This window comes from Saccopteryx bilineata, chromosome 3, assembly GCF_036850765.1.
Source record: "Saccopteryx bilineata isolate mSacBil1 chromosome 3, mSacBil1_pri_phased_curated, whole genome shotgun sequence".
NCBI lineage: Eukaryota > Metazoa > Chordata > Mammalia > Chiroptera > Emballonuridae > Saccopteryx > Saccopteryx bilineata.
Genome location: NC_089492.1, coordinates 283,039,223 through 283,054,302, shown reverse-complemented (window position 1 = coordinate 283,054,302; position 15,080 = coordinate 283,039,223). Strand labels below are relative to the sequence as shown.

Sequence of the window (15,080 nt, the reverse complement as noted above, 5' to 3'; positions counted from 1 at the left end):
TTATTATTAATTTAACATATTCTTATATATTTTTTAAAAACCTCCCCCATCATACACTTATGCATGCATGTGCAGACATATACACACCCTTCTTCTCAATTTCTAAGGCTAACCACAGTTTGACTTGGCTCCTCTCACACATCTTCTAGGCGTAATCAAATCTATATGTGTCTTTATCTTTTATATATATGTAATAATCAGAAGGGCCCACCCAATTATGAAGGGCTGTGTGTCCTTGTCAAGGAGTCTGGACTGGGTGCAGAGGGCAGTGGGGAGCCATTGCTGTCTATATATATATATATATATATATATACACACACATATACACACACACACACATTATCATGCACAGTCTCATGTCTTTCTCAGGGAATAATGCATTTTGAGTATTCTTCCCTGTCAGATAGCACTACATCCTTTTTCAAGACTGCATACTATTCCAGAAGAACCTGTACCATAATTTTTTTTTCTGTACCATAATTTATTTAGCATCTGTCCTACTTGTGACAATTAGGTTGGTTGTAATTTATCACCATTATAGATAAACAACAATGAAAAATTCTTGACCACATGTTCTTGGGCACATATATGAGTTCTGCATGATAATATGTTCGTATAAGTAGGTTTTTCCAGCTTCACTTTCTGACAGATCGGGGTCTAGTCACTGTTTTAAATGAGCCATTAGCCCACTTATCCAGAGCAAATGCTCAGAATAGCATCATCTCTTCTCTGAATCCAGACTTTCAGAACTGGACAGGTTCATGCTCCGAGTGACTCCTATTCAGATTATACTGGTTCACCTGACCCTCATCTTGATCCTTCAAAGTAGGTATCATTAGCATAACTTTGACAGATGAGGAAACAGAGAAGATACCTGCTGAAGATCACACAGCTCATAAGAGGCAGAGGACTCAGAAACCCAAGACAGATCTGACAAAACCCAGCCTTATTTCTAAATCCATAATACATGAAATAAGTTTTAAAAAATAAATCCATAATACATGGTGCCACTTATGAGAAGAGCTTGATGGTGGTTAGCTGAAAAGGCTGGTGAAATAAACATCCTCCTACATGGCTGACTGCAGGACGTATTAGTTTCCTGTTGCTGCTGTAACAAATTGCCACAAAAATTCAGCTTAGAACAGGGGTCGGGAACCTTTTTGGCTGAGAGAGCCATGAACACCACATATTTTAAAATGTAATTCCGTGAGAGCCGTACAACGACCCGTGTACGTTACACATTATCCAATAAAAATTTGGTGTTGTCCCGGAGGACAGCTGTGATTGGCTCCAGCCACCTGCAACCATGAACATGAGTGGTAGGAAATGAATGGATTGTAACACATGAGAATGTTTTATATTTATAACATTATTTTTTTTTATTAAAGATTTGCGAGCCAGATGCAGCCATCAAAAAGAGCCACATCTGGCTCGTGAGCCATAGGTTCCCGACCCCTGGCTTAGAACAACACAAATCTATTATCTTTCAGTTCTGCAGGTCAGAGGTTCAGAATTGATTTCACTAGGTGAAAATTAAGGTGTCAGTAGAGAGTGTTCTTTTTGGTGGGTCTAGGGCAGTGGTTGGCAAACTGTGGCTTGCAAGCCACACGTGGCTCTTTGGCCCCTTGAGTATGGCTCTTCCACAGAATATCACGTGCGGGCACTACCTCGATAAGGAATGTACCTAACTATATAGTTTAAGTTTAAAATATTTGGCTCTCAAAAGAAATGTCAATCATTGTACTGTTGATATTTGGCTCTGTTGACTAATGAGTTTATCGACCACTGATCTAGGGGAGAATCCACTCATGACCTTTTCCAACTCCTAGAAGCTGCCCACACTCCTTGGCTCATGGTTCCTTCCAGCCATCACATGACTCTGACCTCTGCTTCATCTATCACGTCTCCTCTGACTCTAATCCTCCAGCCTCCCTCTTATAGGAATCCTTGTGACTATATTAGGTCCAGCAGGATAATCCAGGATGATCTCCCCATCTCAAAATCCTTAACTTCATCCTATCAGCAAAGTCCCTTTTGCCATGTAAAGTAACATATTCCCAGGTTCTGGGGATTAGGATGTGAACATCTTTGGGAGGCCATTATTCTATCTGCCAGATGGGGTTACCAGGGTAGTGATTAAGAGCCAATTCAAATCTTGGCTCCACCACTTGCTAGAAGACCCAAGTTCATAACTTCCTCTGAGTTTTAGTTAGCCTCATCTGAAAAACTGGAATAACAGAAGATTCCTTCTAAGGCTATTGTGAGGATTAAATAACACAATGTATGCAGAGCAATGGATGAGTGTACAACTATATGGAACAACTCAGTGAAACAGCGAGTTGATGCTTCTCTCTCTCTCTCCCTCCCCAACCCTCAATCCATGGGGGGAAAGTGGGACTCAGTTAAAGGTAACTGTCGTCTTCCCCACTGCTTATTATGGTAATGGGCAACAGAAATCCCATCATCCCAGATTTATTTCTTTGGCCCTTTCCTCAAGCACATATATCCCCAGCCCTTGTCAGCTGACACTCAGTGGAATAAGTTGGCAAGTTAAATTGAGTCAGGCTCCTCCGTGGGACATTAGAGAACCTGAGATTCAGAGAAACTAACCACGTAGAGAAGAGGGCACTGAAGGGATGACAAGAGAAAACTGTCTCCTTCTCCAGCTTCTCAGTTTTGCTGTGGCTCAGCTATGGCTGAGAATTTCTCCAGCCTCTCCCCAGATTAGCCAGGGTAAAAGCCAGCCTGAAAGGGACGCTCTGAAGATGGTGTTCTGAGATAGACAGGACCTGCCCAGCTGGGTTTGCAGCAGAGCGGGGAGAATCTGGAGTTGGATCCTGGCATGGAAAAGTACTGAAGCTCTTTGTGGGAGCAGCTGTCAGAAGTGATCATCTCCAGTCCGGGCCTCTCTGAAGTCGGTCTTGCAGAGTGAAATGAAAACCAGATTCCAGTTTTACCTGAGAGCTATGTGACTGTTTCCCACCACTCCTTTGGAGCTTGGAAGGTTCCCAGTTCATTGTCTAAACTTTGTGATGTGTCCACACAGATCTCAACCACGAGCATGCTATCACAGGTACCTGCTTACACAGAGGGCTCTCCCCAGTCACTAAAAATGCTATTGGTTGGGGCTTTCATTCATTCAACAAGTATTTATTAAGCACCTGCAGGGAGCCATACAAAGTAACAGGGGCACAGAGATCCCGGTCCTCAAGGAGATGGGTAAAGAATGACATCACTCTGCAGAGAATGGGTCACTTCCTGACCAGCAGACAGGGGAAGCAGGGGAAACTTGTCACAGAGAGCCTGTGTAGACTGACAAGGAATTGTTTCTGAGCAGAGAAAGCGCAGCTTCTAGAACTGGAGTCTAACTCTTGATACTTCCCAGCTGTGTGGTCTTGGGCAAATGACTTCACCTCCTTAAGTCTCTGCTTTCTCTTCTGTAAAGTGGGTGAAAGCAATAACCGTCTCAAGGATTGTTATAAGGATTAAATGAGATGGTGCAAAGGAAGTGGGTCCACAGTAAGGATGCCAGGAGTAGCAGCTCACGAAGACCCACTACTCTGTTGCCCCTAATGCCTTCCTTCCCCACCCTCAAATCACAAATCTGCCTTTCTGTGAACACCAGGGTCCTGTGAGACCCATTACTGTATGAGCTAAGAGGAAACAATGGGGAAAAATACCCACCAGCGATAACTCTGTAGGTGTACAAACACATGGAGACCATTTGTACCCATGAATTCAGCAATTTGGATGTGAACTTGATTGCAATTCCACTAGGGTGTCTAATTTCTGTCCTGGACATGGTAGGTTCCCAGTAGGAGGCGCTTTCTGTCCTCAGCTCCATTCTCTGACACCTGGCCAGCTGCCTATTGGCTTTTCTCAGGGTTTGAACTTCAAAGAACTGGACACTCACCAGAGAAAGGGACTCTGGCCTGACCTCTCTTGGAATTCAGATAGTGTGAGCTAGTGAGAGGAGGCGGGCTACTTTCTCCCTCTGTTTAGAACGTAGATTTTTGGTGGTTTGGCTGAGATCAACCCAACCAGTTTGGACGCCAACCTCCAGGCAGGGACCAGAGGCAGAATTGCAGATGAGAGGCACCTTCGTAGAGCTCCGGGTTCACACTCCCAGGAACCAAGCCTCCGGCAGCAGCGCGTGGGCGGGGGCTCGGACTAGAGCAGAGGCGGGGCACCCTCCTGCTGCCAGGTAGGCAGGACAGCCATCTGTGCTTCCTCGGGAAAGTTCTCTGCAAAGTTGGGAATGGGGCCACAGCAGGGGAGACTCCCGGGCCTGAGCGCCTCCATCCCGCGCGCGGGTACCGGCATCCAAAATGGGTTCCACCCGGGCGGAGGCCCAGGCGTGCGACCCAGAGGGCGCTCAGAGTACTCAGGAGGGGGTGGGGAACCGGGCCCAGGGCATGAGCTGACTCGCTATTTAAAAACTTGCTTCGCAAACCTCCGCCCTTCAGTCACCTCGCAGGGCACAGCCCTGGCCGGTGCAGGCGGGCCCCTGTGCCCCAAGGGTGAAAGGGAGGCAGCCGCCTCCCCAGGAGGAGCCTGGAGAGGACCGCGCACCTGGCGGCCAGGTGAGCGCCGGGCCAGAAGGCGCGGCGGACCGGTCCGCGGAGCTGTGCCCAAGCGCTCGCGCCTAGGGTGGGGCGACGGTGGGGGAGTAACCCGTAAACACACGGACTCCCCGCCCAAGACCTCCCCCACCCCACCCCCACCCCACCCGACCATCACGGCCCTGGGCAGCTGTCCCCTCTCTCTGCCCCGGCTCAGCCAAGTTGCTTGGCGGGGTCGGGGGAGGACCTGGGCCTAGCGACCCACCCACCCCAGCACCCGCTGGCCGACGCGAGAGGTTGGGTACCTGCCCACTACAGGCTGGGCTCCGCGCCCCGCGCCTTGGGGTGGTGCGGTGGGCCGGGAGGGAGGGTCGACGGGGGCGGTGCCTCTCCCCGCGGGAGGCAGCGCCGGGCCGGCACCGCCCTCTGCTCTCGCGGTCCCTCCCTCCTGCACGCCGGCGCTCCAAGGCCGCGCTTCCTGCGTCCCCATCCCGGTCCCGGAGCGGGCGCTGCGCCCTCTCCCCACCGCCTCCTTCCACCAAGATTCCGCGGAGCTCCCTGCCTCGGGCCCCAGCACCCCGGGGGAGGCAGCCCGGAAGGGCCGGGGTCGTGGAGTCCCCTGGCCCGGCCGGCTGACGAAGACCCAGCTGGACCCGCCGCCTGGGTGAGTCTGCGCCGCCGCGCTCGGCTGTTGATTCCAGGGAAAGGAGTCAGGGACTGTCGCGGTCTGTCCGTCCGTCCTAGAGTTTATGCCCCGATTCTGGCTCCGGAAGGACTTCGTACCCTCATCCACTGGGGCAGTGCCCTTCCAGTGTGGGACACCCCCGCCTCCCTGGCATTGCCCTGGGCCAGTTGGCCTTAGCTAGGGCAAGGCAGCCGGCCTCCGGGGCCCCTGTGTGCGCGGACAAGTGCTACCTGCCTGGCGGGTTTTGAACTCCTGACCTCGACAAAGAGGCACCTTACACCGGTGCTTAGAGCAGAATTTCCCAGTAGGTCCCTGAAACCACCCTGGCGCTGCCTGCAAGATCTCCCCTCCCCCACCTCTTCCGCCTTTCTGGAAATCGAGGCTGAGAGAGAGAGAGTGTGTGTGTGTGTGTGTGTTACGCACTAGAAGCAAAAGAGTAAAGAATAAGGCTTGAGCAAAGTTTTGGTGAAACTCAGTTTCTTCACTGTAAAATGCTAATGATAACCACCTGGGGTGAGGTGGGGCACTCATGTCTAGCTGGTAGCAAGTACTTAGACCCCCCCCCATCAGATCCATAGTCTGCGCCCTGAAGGGGTGACATGTGGCCGGGAGTGCCAAGTCTGATTTAGAGGGTTGGTTATTCTCAGAACCAAGGGACAGGGGAACAGGAAACCTGGACCTCCATAGGTTTCCCCAGCACGGCCCCAGGCACTCCCTGGCCGGAAACAGCGCTGGGCACCTGTGTAGCTTGCAGAAGAGCCAGGGTGACCTGGGCTGGGTCCCTCTTAGTGGCGTGGGTGGTCCAGGCACTGGGAACCCTGGCAGGGCCCCTGCTAGGTGGGGTAGGCAGGAGAGGGATTGCTCTAGGTTGGCTTCTGGCTTTAGCTTTTTGAAAGCTTCTCCCGTGGGAGGTTGGCTCTGGGACCTGAGAACCGCTTTTACACTTTGAAAACTTGTCGCATTGGATCTTAACCTAAGCTGACCAGGCCAAATGGAACTTGGCAGGAGCCCCTTTCCCTCCAGATATCTCTCGCCACAGCCTGCTAGAGTTGCGTGCAGATTGGGAGGAGAGGCAGGAATGAGAGGAAGGGGAGGAGGCTGGCGGTGCATCTGGTCCTCACCCGTCTGGGTTGGCAGTGGTTCTATGATTAGGACCTCCCAGGGCCACCCCTGACCCAGGGCCAACAGGCCTCAGACAGCTCCCAGCCTAGTGAGTAGTAAATGACAAGTGTCCCAGAGAAGTGGCGATATGGTTAGGCCCTACCACTCCCAGGAGTTTCTCTGTGACCCGCAGTGGGCAGTCCCTTTGCCTCTCTGAGCCTTGGTTTCTTCATCTGTAAAATGGGAATGATAGCTTTATAGAGTAGGATGGGACATTCATGCCCAGCACACGGCACGTACTCTAGGCAGGGAGGGATGTTACAGGGCTGGGGGGAGAACAGAAGAAAGAAAAGAACTCAGGCTGAGGCATGACTGGAGGTCCTGCTAATATTGAACAGTGAATCGGAGTCACTCAGAGTGCCTGGGAGGAAGGGTGTCTGGGCGGATGGAGCAGCATAAACAAAGGCATGGAGGTATGAAGGTCATGGGGTGCTCTGGGCAGGGGTACTCAGGCAGTGGCTGATGGGGAAGGTAAAGGGAGTGGAGGGTCTGGAATGAACCGGACTGGAGAGGTGAGGCCAGGTCCCTGCAGGTCAGTTTTATCATGTAAACAGCTTAGAACCACTCAGCAGATGAGGACCCCAGTGCTCTGTGTACACCGAACAAGAAAAACTCGAATTCCATTAAAGTTCTTTAAGCCGCGGAGTCACTAAGTCCTAGTGATAGTTAGGAAGGTAATTCCAGCTGCGCATTGGGCGGAAGTTTGGAGAAGGCTGTACTGCAGGTGGGAGGCCCTGGGAGTGAAAAAGGGGGTGTGGACTGCAGCACCACATGGGGCAGCATAATGTGTGGTCTGAACATGTGACCACTAATCAAAGGTGAGATTTGTGAGTTGGGTGTGAGGCCCCACACAGCCAGCTGGTCTTCTACCAGAGAGGTGGCAAGTGCCTGGCACCTAGACAGGGCCCCAGCCCGCACCCCTCCCAGCCTCAGCTGTGGCTCTTGGGCTCCAACAGACACGGGTCCAGGAGTTTCTCTTTGTGAGGAAAGGCAGATGTGCTCTGAGCAGCCTGCTCCATTGGGGGCTCATGTTTTACTGGGTCACGGTTCTGGTAAATGTCCCCCGCACCCCATAGCTGTGCGCTCTTTGAGGATAACAATTACCCCTTAAAACTCGGGCTAAAGGAGACTGGAGTGTGAGTAGCTTTGGTTCTGGGCTTCTCTTCCCCCAGCTCCAAATTAAGGTGGAATTTGAGCGACTGAGAACAGTTTTCTCCCTAAGGGCCTGGAATGTTCCAGAAGCTCAGATGCCTTCTGCTGGGGAACATGGTGAAGGGTCTCCTCTGGCTACTGGCTTTTGCTTTCACTTTTGTTGGGTCTGCTCTGAGGCTTGGAGGAGGCCTGGCAATCCTGACAGCTGTGAGAGTGGCCTTCTCTGCGTTAGAAGTCTCCCTTGGCTTGGTGGGGGACCACACTCTGCCCTTTACCTGCCCTTGGGTGAGGGGACCACTCTCATTTGACAAAGGAAACTCAGAGAGGGAAAGAAACTTGCCCAAGGACACACAGCAAGCCAGCAGCAGAATCAGGACTGGCACCCAGCCCTCCTGACCCCTCTGCGGTCCCCTGCATTATCCCAGGAGGCCCGGCTGCATTCAGGACAGACTTGTTTAAGCCCCAGTGTACCTCAGGTGATTCTCAACATCTCCATCTTGCCGGCCTCTTTGTAGAGTCTTGCTCTTCCTGGGCCCAGACAGGTGGCCCAGCTTTGCCTGACAATGTTTTTTGCCCCCTCCCTTCTCCTGGATGGAGCTGTTGGCATACTAGTTGCCCCCCCTTCCCCCCAGCTCTGGCTCCCCAAAGAAACAGGCCACTTGTCTGGTTTTCCCTGCTTCAGGCCAGACTGCCCTGCTCCCTCTCAGTCAGCCCTGAGACACAAGCCAGAGGCGCCTCTCTGAGGGTCTCAGCTGAGGCCTCAGGCTGATGCTCGACTCCTCCCTCCCCTGAGCCCCTGCCCTCTGACCCAGTGTTGTTGACTCAGTCTGAGCAGCTGAGAGTCTCCTTATTTTCTCTCGCCCTAGATTTATTGGGCTTAGCAGCCCTTAAAACTGAATGCTGGTCCCTTTAGCTCTTAGAAAATGGAGCCAGAAAGGACCTTAGCCATCAGAAAGTCCAGTCGGTGTATTTTACGAACAGGAAAACCGAGGCCCAGGGCTTGCCTGAGACCAGAGCCAGGGTTAGAACCTGGTTTCCCGATTCTGTCTTGAATGATTTTGAGGATGATTCTTGGAAAAATAAAACAAAACCTCAGAGCATCCGCCCCCAAGAGCCCCCTTCTCCCCCTACACTCCACACTGCCTTTTGGAGGCATCCAGAGTGACCTGTCCAGAGGGGAACATGCTGAGGCCCCTGGAAGAAGACGCGCACACATTAAGGACTCGGCATCTTGATGTTTTCAGTTTCTGTTGGTTCAAGCTGGCATTCACGCCAGGGAGTAAACTAGTGATCGAACGTACTTGCCACTCTTTCACCATACTTTATAGTGTTCCTCCGGGTGGACAGGCTTTTAAAGTTGTTTTTAATCCCCAGATTACGACAGAAGTTTGTGTTCATTGTAGAAAACTTGGGAGGAAGCCATCCCACTACGCTGGCTGCCCCTGTTGGTGTGTGAGTTTTACTTAGGGTTTTGTTTGTTTGTTTGTTTGCTTGCTTGTTTGTTGTTTCCTATCCTGATTTTTCAGTTCATCATCTTACTGTGTGTTTACGTGAGTTTTTCACACTGGCTCTAACCCGTCAGACTTATATCCTTCTTGCATCTCATGGCTGGGAGGTATTTGGGAGGCCAGCTTTCTGGGTTGGTTCCATCACACCACTCCTTTGGCCAAAATTCTGTAAAGCTATGCAAATGATTCACCACTGTGGGACTGAGGAGGCCATTTCTCTACGTGGCTGTGATTCTTAGAAAAGGGCTCTGTTTATAAAAATCTAAAGCAAAACTGATTCTCAATGAGCCTCTTAGAATTGGAGGTGGTCAGCCATTCGGGGTGGGACGGGTGTGATCCGAAGATTATACAGAAGGAAGGAGAAAGCTTCTTTTCTTCTGAGTTTTTGCTGAATGGGTTTTAACCCAGCCAAATGTTCCCCACCCATTGTCTCCATCCCTTGCCCCAAATCCCCCCAGGATTAGTCACTGGGGTGGCAAGTGTATGGATCCCTAGAAAAAATCAGCGTGTGACCTGCTCATCTCTCAACCCTGCCTCTTAGAGAACAGATGTTGCAGTGGCAAAGATGTACGGAGAATTTCTTACCTACTCGGGTGATGAGGTTGGTTATTCCACCTTGGGGACAGGATCTCCTGGCACCTCTCATTCCCTGACGGGGTCCCATGTGGAGTGTCAATTCTCACTACTAGGCGCAGTTGCAGGGGCCCCCTGGGCTAATGTTTACAGACTGTGGGCAGCAACTTATTAGTCGGTGTTTAAATCAGTGAGGTGGCCCTCCACTGGCTTTCTGAGAGTGAAAGAGACGAAAGCAGGCGTGAAGACAGAGTGCATTTCCCGTCACGAGGGGAGAACTCAAGTAAAACTCGTCTCCGTTACATGTCCCTGGGAATGCACTGAGTCACCAGATATTTCCAACAGCTTGGTGAGGACCTTACGCAGCACTGCTCGCTCCAGTGCACTGGGGTTTTATTCTGCGGATCCTGGGGAACTTGGGGGGTTCCTTGGATGGGTCCGAGAAGCAACTCAGGGTTTGCAGGGACAGGGCTGAGTAGTGGGAGGGAGTCAGGGCCCGCTGAAAGGAAACTCCGCTTACCGATGTTCCAGAGGTCTGGGGTGTGAAAGGTCCATTTAAAAAGAATCTGCAGCTTCAGAAATAAAACAAAACAGCAGGTTGAACACCACTGCTAGTCTAGATGCCTCAATTCTTAGAAGAAGAAACCAGGGCCAGAAAACAGAGAGGCCAGGACCTGTGCAGGGCAGGTGGGTTCTCAGGCTTCACATCAATGAGGGTCTCCAAATGTAGACCTTTGATGCCTCCCCCAAGAGGCTCTAAAGTCAGTGTTAGAGCTACAGGGCCGAACCGCGTGCTCCCCACGCAGCCTGGGTGTCCTGTGGGCTATACTGGTATTTGCACTAGGAATTAATGTTTATCATAAAGCCTCTAGCTTCCGTGCCAACGGCCCCGTTTACATTGCCACAGTGCACTGAGCATTCATTTGTTTGATGCCAGCATTTAAAACACATCACAGGGCTGGGAAGTCCATTTTGGCATTTCTTCTTTTTTTAATGTCCCCAGAGCTTTACTAATGGAAGCATCCCGGAGGCAAGGGGCTCAAGGTCACCCAGCAAATCCTAGCAGATCCGGGACCGGAATGCACCACACAGTGGGCAAGTGCCCTTTGTTAAGATCGTGGTCTCATACGAGGTGTGGTTCTGCTATTGCTTCTGTCATGATACAGAACCACATGGTCCTAATTCCCGGAGAATTGTATGTCTTTGCCACTTTTTCTCTTTACATCTGGTCTTGGAATGAGAGAGAAAGAGAATTTACTTACCCTTCCCCACACCCATGGGCCAGGCTTGCAGGCTTCCGTTAGTTAGGTTGCAGGCATGCTCTGTTGCTACTTGATATGGCATAGAGGGTTTGATAAAACTCAAAACACACTTTTAGACCCCAAATGTTACAGCTTCATTGGCTGCCTTGTGGAGGGTGGCGATTATGTAGTGGAGTTGCCTTTAGGTAACTGTTTTTAAACAGTGACAGATGCAGATTATCCTGTACAGGTTAAGTCACCTTTGGCTCTCCACAGACTGTCCCAGAGGTAGAGGTAAACTGAAGATGGCCAGCCCTCTAGCGGATTGCCCTAGGGGGAGGAGACTTCTGTGAAAGGGCCATTATAATACAGATAGCAGCGATGAGGAAGCCCTGGAGCCTGAAGGAGAAGGTTTCACTCAAACTTGGAGAGTCAAGGAAGGATCTTCAGAAAGAGTGAAGTCTAAGCTGAAATCTGTACCTGGCAGAGACAACAGCCTATGCAAAGGCCCTGAGGTGGAAAGAGCTTAATTTATGGGCTGGCATTAGATGTGAAGGTCAGGAATGGGGGGAACAGTTTATGTAAATCATTCTTAAAAGTTATTTTGGCCCTGGCCAGTTGGCTCAGCAGTAGAGCGTCAACCCAGAGTTTGGAAGTCCTGGGTTCAGTTCCCGGTCAGGGCACACAGGAGAAGTGCCCATCTGCTTCTCTACCCTTACCCTTCTCCTTTCTCTCTGTCTCTCTCTTCCCCTCCTGCAGCCAAGGCTCCATGGGAGCAAAGTTGGCCTGGGCACTGAGGATGGCTCCATGGCCTCCAACTCAGGTGCTAGAATAACTCTGGCTGCAAGGGAGCAATGGCCTAGATGGGCCGAGCATCGCCCCCTGGTGGGCATGCCTGGTGGATCCCAGTCAGGCATATGCGGGAGTCTGTCTGACTGCCTCCCCGCTTCTAACTTCAGAAAACAAAACAAAAAAACCCCAAACAAACAAAAAGTTATTTTGGCCTGACCAGGCTGTGGAGCAGTGGATAGAGCATCAGCCTGGGATGCTAAGGACCCAGATTCAAAATCTTGAGGTTGCCAACTTGAGCACGAAGTCTCCAGCTTGAGCATGGGATCATAGACATGACCCCATGATCCTGGCTTGAGCCCTAAAGGTCACTGGCTTGAAGCCCATGGTCACTGGCTTGAGCAAGGGGTCACTGGTTTGGCTCAGCTGGAGCCCTCCAATCAAGGCACATATGAGAAAGCAATCAGTGAACAACTAAGGTGCTGCAGCTATGAGTTGATGCTTCTCATCTCTCTCCCTTCCCATCTGTCTATCTCTGTCTGCCCCCCCAAAATAAATAAATAAAATTTAAAAAATAAAGTTATTATGGAAGCGAGAGTCCTTCATTTAAACAGTATTTGTGGTGTTTTCTCTGCAGGCCCAGTGTGCTGGGGTTTAGGGGAAACAGCCCTTTAATAGAGACGCCCTCCTGCTCTCATAGAGCTTACACCCTATTAGGCAGGGGGAGGAGTCAGTAAGTCAAGAAACAAACAAGTAATCTAACAAACCAAAAACCCTATCACACATGGAGCTAAAATCTTGGCTGATTCCTCACTGCCTGTAGGATCCAGTCTGGGCCAAGTTTTTAGCTTTCAAAGCTCTGAAAACTGCACTCTTTAGAGCAGGGGTCCCCAAACTTTTTACACAGGGGGCCAGTTCACTGTCACTCAGACCATTGGAGGGCCGGACTATAAAAAAAACTATGAACAAATCCCTGTGCACACTGCACATATCTTATTTTAAAGTAAAAAAACAAAACGGGAACAAATACAATATTTAAAATAAAGAACAAGTAAATTTAAATCAACAAACTGACCAGTATTTCAATGGGGACTATGCTCCTCTCACTGACCACCAATGAAAGAGGTGCCCCTTCTGAAAGTGCGGTGGGGGCTGGATAAATGGCCTCAGGGGGCCGCATGCAGTCTGCGGGCCGTAGTTTGGGGACCCCTGCTTTAGAGTTCAGGCTGTTTACCTTTCCAGACCCACTCCGTGGTCCGAACGCCTCCCCCATTGGATACCTCAGTCACAAGGAACCAAGAACTACTTCCCATCTCCACCTCTCTCCACCCCGCTCCCATATGCCATGAGTTTGATGGCTTCTTTTTCTTTGCTATTCCTTGTGCTTTTCTGCTTAGATGGTTCTCTGTCCTTGTCAAAACTCTTAAAAAAATCAAACCTTTTATTTTGAAATACTTTGCATTTATAGAAACATTGCAAAAAAATAGTACAGAGACCCTTTACTAAGAAATTCACGTCGTGGCGTGCTGAGCGCCCCTTCCGGTGCTGACAGCACCAAGATGGGCCTCTCACCACAGGCCTGCCACAGTGTGGGATGTAGCGCGGGTCATGGCCCCCAGCTAGCCTATCGCCAGGCACATCTGCGATCATAGGGAGACCTCTGCCTACCTGGGACTGAGACACCCAACCTTTCCCTAAGCGGATGCTGCAGGGCATTGAGGTCCCAGCTAGATATCAGCGGGGCTCCTGCCAGTTACAGAAGCCGACACGGAGGAGGAGCTGGCTGAACTGGGACCCCTGCTAGGAGCGGAGGGCAAATGAGGACTTGCCAACCACAGCTGAAGAAAGGCAAGCATGCCCAGTGTCGGGGGGGGGGGGGGGGGGGGGAGGAGGTACAGGTCCTGACACTTGCCCTGCGGCCCGCTGTGCCGCGGAGAAGAGGGAGGAGTTTGTGGATAAGGTCAGGGAGGGACTCCGGAGGCTCATCCCATATGATGTGTTCCCGGACTGGCTGGGGACAGTGACTGCCTGGTGTACAGCCACAGACCGCCCGTGTCCTCCCTGCCAGCCTGCTTCAAGAGTGCCTTCCACATCCAAACAGAGACCTGCAACATCCGGACCCATTTGTTTGGTTCTGTGCTGTTTGTCTGTTTGGGAATCTTGACCATGCTCAGACCAAATGTGCCCTTCACGGCCCCGCTGCAGGAGAAGGTGGTTTTGGGATGTTCTTCTTGGGCACAGTGCTGCTCCTGGCTCTCACACTGCCTGCTGTCCCTCAGAGACAGTCAGTCTCTCACACTCTTTCCAAACTGGATTGCTCTACTGATTATGGGGAGCTTTGTCCCCCAGACCTGTTACTCCTTCTGCTGCTCCCCACCGCCAGGGCTCAGCTCTACCTCTTCATCGTCTGTTTCCTGGGCCTTTCCGCCATCATCGTGGCCCAGTGGGACCGGTTTGCCACTACTAACCACGGGCAGACGAGAGCAGGGCTGCTCCTCGGCCTTGGCTTGAGCGTCGTGTCCACCATGCGCTTTACTATTACTGAGGGCTTTGTCAATCAAGGTCCCCACTGTGGACCAGGAGGGCCGACTCTTCCCTGTGGCTGTGAGGTACATCACTGGACTGGCCTCTATGCTGCTCCAATTCCTGAGCGCTTCTTTCCTGGAGAGTTTGACAGATGACTCCTGGGGCATCAGATTTTTTGTGTCCTGAGGGTGACAGCAGCCTTCGTCCACTCCTATGGGTCCTCCAACCTTCAGGAATTCTGCTCCGGCCTGGAAGGCAGCTGTGCCGACGACTCTTCTCTGAGCCCCCCCCCCCCCCAGCCTGAGGCTGGGAGGGGAACTTCCCGAGTGCTTCTAAACATAACTTCTCTGCTGCAGCGAGAGGAAGTTCTAAGCTCCCTGTTTCTAGAAGAAACCTCTTAGAGAATTGAGTGCCCGCCAGGCTTCAGGCCGCCTTCCCACCCCAGGTCTGCGTGATAAACTTCCCTCGTCCCTCACTGAAGAAGGGGGTGGTCCACCTGGCAGCCCCTCTTCAGCAAGACAACTCTGTCCCCTCACACAGAGTACTTGGAAGCTCACTTGAGGTTTTACCCCCTCCTCCAACCATTTTGGGGGGAAATGATGAACTGGGACTCTTTGGAAATATATACATCCTTACTTTGTAACCTGGCTTAGAAGAGGGCATCGGTTTGTAACAACACTTTAGAAATGATTGTGCCCCAGTCCCGTCTTTCCGGGGCCTGGAGCTGCTGACAGCAGGGAGTCAGTCACCAAGGTCGGTGAAGGCCAGCTAAGCATGGAAATGTGTCTGGGCTTCGGATAACTTGAGTTTGATTTTTTTTTTTTTCCCTTGTCAGAGGAATGTAACATTGAAACGGGGAAAAGATGTTTACTGTTGAATACTA

The 15,080-nt window shown here is 51.4% G+C and overlaps 1 protein-coding gene and 1 pseudogene across 2 annotated transcripts in view; both read left to right on the top strand.

Annotated features, from left to right (window-relative positions):
• The first annotated feature begins 3,928 nt into the window (after window positions 1–3,928).
• The window catches only part of TMEM51 (transmembrane protein 51), a 55,561-nt gene continuing 44,409 nt past the window's right edge, over window positions 3,929–15,080 (top strand). The window contains exon 1 of one of the 2 annotated variants that reach the window (XM_066270381.1): window positions 3,929–4,204. The gene's annotated coding sequence lies outside the window, so the exon portion shown is untranslated. Of the gene's footprint in view, window positions 4,205–4,792; window positions 5,227–15,080 lie in introns of those variants that run through there. The other variant, XM_066270380.1, reaches the window with a different exon arrangement.
• Window positions 4,259–14,598, top strand: LOC136330083 (adiponectin receptor protein 1-like; annotated as a pseudogene).